Below are 4,207 nucleotides of genomic sequence, written 5' to 3' on the forward strand. Positions count from 1 at the left end.
CCTTCTCCCACGATTGCTCAGTTTGGCCGGGTGGCCAGCTTTTGGAAGAGTCTTGGTGGTTTCAAACTACTTCCATTTAAGAATGATGGAGGTCTCTGTGTTCTTGGGAACCTTCAATGCTGCAGAAATGTTTTGGTACCCTTCCACAGACCTGTGTCTCGACACAATCCTGTCTCAGAGCTCTACGAACAATTCCTTCGACCTCATGGCTTGGTTTTTGCTCTGACATGCACTGTCAACTGTGGGACCTTATATAGACAGGTGTCCGCCTTTCCAAATCATGTCCAATCAATTGAATTTACCACAGGTGGACTCCAATCAAGTTGTAGAAACATCTCAAGGATGATCAATGGAAACAGGATGCCACTGAGCTCAATTTTGAGTCTCATATTAAAGGGTCTGAATACTTTTGTTTATAAGGTATTTCTGTTTTTGCTTTGTCATTATGGGGTATTGTGTGTAGATTGATGAGGAGAAACATTCATTTAATACATTTTAGAATAAGGCTGTAACGTAACAAAATGTGGAAAAAGTCAAGGGGTCTGAATACCTTCCGAATGCACTGTAGACCCCAGACCCGATGACAATCAAACAGGACCCGACCTGGACCCAAGGAAAAAGTGAGAATTTCAGGTTGGGTGGACCCGTGAAGACCACTAGTCTGGACTACTGCGGTTCTAGTACGTCCAGAACTCCGCTGCCAGGGTCCTCTCACACACCAGACCCTCAGAACACATCACCCCCACTTTGCGCCACCTTCCCTGGCTCCCAGTCAAATTCTGCATTACCTACAAGATCTTAGTCCTCACCTACAAGGCCCTCCATACCCTTGCCCCTCATACCTCTCCGACCTCCTCCATACACACACGCCTTCCCACTATCTCCACTCCCCTGACTCAGGACTACTCACCATCCCTAAAACAAGAATGGGGGACTGGGCATTCAGTACCGTTGCACCCAAATTCTGGAACTCTCTTCCCCAAAGCAACCCACAACTCTGACTCCATCACCACCTTCAAAAGCAGACAAAAATTCCACCTGTTCAGTCTGGCTTTCCCCTCAGTTCAAATCAAATCAAAGTTTATTTGTCATGTGCGCCGAATACAACAGGTGTAGTAGACCTTACAGTGAAATGCTTACTTACAGGCTCTAACCAGTAGTGAAAAAAAGGTATTAGGTGAACAATAGCTAAGTAAAGAAATAAAAACAACAGTAAAAAGACAGTGAAAAACAGTAGCGAGGCTATAAAAGTAGCGAGGCTACATACAGACACCGGTTAGTCAGGCTGATTGAGGTCGTATGTACATGTAGATATGGTTAAAGTGACTAGGCATATATGATGAACAGAGAGTAGCAGTAGCGTAAAAAGGGTTGGCGGGTGGTGGGACACAATGCAGATATCCCGGTTAGCCAATGTGCAGGAGCACTGGTTGGTTGGGCCAATTGAGGTAGTATGTACATATGTACATGAATGTATAGTTAAAGTGACTATGCATATATGATAAACAGAGAGTAGCAGCAGCGTAAAAGAGGGGTTGGGGGGGGCACACAATGCAAATAGTCCAGGTAGCCATTTGATTACCTGTTCAGGAGTCTTATGGCTTGGGGGTAAAAACTTTTGAGAATACTTTTTGTCCTAGACTTGGCACTCCGGTATCGCTTGCCATGCAGTAGTAGAGAGAACAGTCTATGACTGGGGTGGCTGGGGTCTTTGACAATTTTTAGGGCCTTCCTCTTCCTGTAGAGGTCCTGAACCTCTTCCTGTAGAGGTCGTGGTCTAAAGACCTTCCTGTAGAGGTCCTGGCAGGCAGCTTTGCCCAAGTGATGTACTGGGCCGTACGCACTACACTCTGTAGTGCCTTGCGGTCGGAGGCCGAGCAATTGCCATACCAGGCAGTGATGCAACCGGTCAGGATGCTCTCGATGTTGCAGCTGTAGAACCTTTTGAGGATCTCAGGACCCATGCCAAATCTTTTTAGTTTCCTGAGGGGGAATAGGCTTTGTCGTGCCCTCTTCACGACTGTGTTGGTGTGTTTGGACCATTCTAGTTTGTTGGTGATGTGGACACCAAGGAACTTGAAGCTCTCAACATGCTCCACTACAGCCCCGTCGATGAGAATGGGGGCGTGCTCGGTGCTCCTTTTCCTGTAGTCCACAATCATCTCCTTGGTCTTGGTTACGTTGAGGGATAGGTTGTTATTCTGGCACCACCAGAGTTTAGCCCTAGCTTAAAATAAGTAGCTTTTATTTATATTTTAATTTCAAATTAGCAGTCTCACTTAGACCCTCATATCCACCGCCCCGTTTGACCTAGAGACTTAAAACTTTGTATGTATGTGTTTTCTTCATACTGAACAAATTTACCTCAAAGACCCATAAGGTCCGCCAGGATATATTCTCCTACATCTTGGACATTTTTTGAAAACCTTTGAACCATATAACACAAAATTCCAGTCCAAATAACCCCAAATTCGGTATGTAGGCCCACTTAAGAGACTGGTTAAGAGATGGCTATTGATAATGGCCTGTCAACGTCAAACTTTTTAGGGTCATCAAAGACATTACCATGATGAACCATGTTACGTTTGGCATTGATATCTTATAAAAAAGGAATCTATTAATAATTAACTTTGACTATGTGACACTAAGTAATCAAACAAAATCTTCTTCTCATGGACTAAAAGGCAGATTCACTCCAAATGTGGTCTTTCGACTCATCACAATAGTCCCTAAACAGTTTGAGAAAATAACATTGATGCATTCAAAGATGGCCACACTATACCAGCGGATACGCTAATATGCAAAACATTCTTGCTCCTATGTTTCTTCTTATGAACCACAGGACCAAATGACACCAAATTTGGAATGTAAGCCCATGGTACATGGTTTGAGTAAAGCTAAGGGATTGGTAAAAAGGTGGCAGAGTTATTGACAAATCACAGATTTTACGTGTCCATTTAAACCACTGTCAATTGACTTAATCTGAAACTTGTCATCATTATCACGGACGTCCCAAAAATGAGATGACCCACACCGAATTTGGTATTAATATCTAAAAAAAAAAGGAAACGAATCATTCTGTGCATATGTAACGCTAATGCTCAAAATCTGCAATCATCTTTTTCTCATGAACCATACGTCAGATTCCCTCCCGATTTTGTATTTAGACTCACTACATCAGTCGAATTAGTTGCGGCATTCATAGTCGGTCACGCTACAGCACTAGATGGCATATCACACCAGGGCTAGAAGAACTAAACCGATGGACATGGGGCAATGAAATTTGGTATGTAAACCTCATGTATACATCCCTTAGAAGCTGTGCGAATATAAAGTCATTGCAACCTTAGACGGCTGCACCAGACCAATTGGTGGCACTAGTGGCGCCATAGGATACTAGAGCAATACTATTGATCAAGTGGACTTGGTCTAATGCAAATGAATGTTAGATTTCAATTATGCAGACACACAATGTGAAATATTATTAGTAGATCTGTATAATCACATATTGTTGCCCTAGTATGTGGTCTGAACATAGTGAAATGTGGATATTGTATTTTTGGAAATGTAGAAACCGGAAGTCCTGCCGGTTGCGCAGTCAACGTATTACAGCCGAGTGTATTGATGCATTTTGGAACACTAATGTGGAGTGTACCAACAGACTTAAATCATTTACACAAACAAATATTTACATTAAACGCTGAAAATATTTAACTTACCTTAACATAAACCATTAGTCAAATTGACCCCAGAATTGGCATATAAACAATACATTATTAATGATAAAGAATGACTACCTGCTGCACTCAAAGATAACCAACCTACAGCACTAGACTAAACTTCACTTGCGTCATTCAGAGATAAACTTGGTAATACTTTCACTGATTCAGAGGGGTTGGGTTAAATGCGGAAGACATTTCATTTGAAGGCATTCAGTTGTACAACTGACTGGTACCCCACCCTTTCCCTTATTGCACATAAAGGAAGATTATCATGTAGAAACAGAGTGCTTGCTTTATAATCCAACCGATCTTGTTTCCTTTCTGTCACGCTGGGAACCCTGTTCATTGCTGTTCACAGCTAATATTCGTTTTGTTTTTACTCTTTGCTGTAAAGTGTCCTTGGGTTTTTTGTATGGTGCTTTAAAATCACATTATTATTGTTTCAAGTTTAGTTAAAAAAAACGTTTAAATCCTCAATAGACATA

This window comes from Salvelinus namaycush, chromosome 6, assembly GCF_016432855.1.
Source record: "Salvelinus namaycush isolate Seneca chromosome 6, SaNama_1.0, whole genome shotgun sequence".
NCBI lineage: Eukaryota > Metazoa > Chordata > Actinopteri > Salmoniformes > Salmonidae > Salvelinus > Salvelinus namaycush.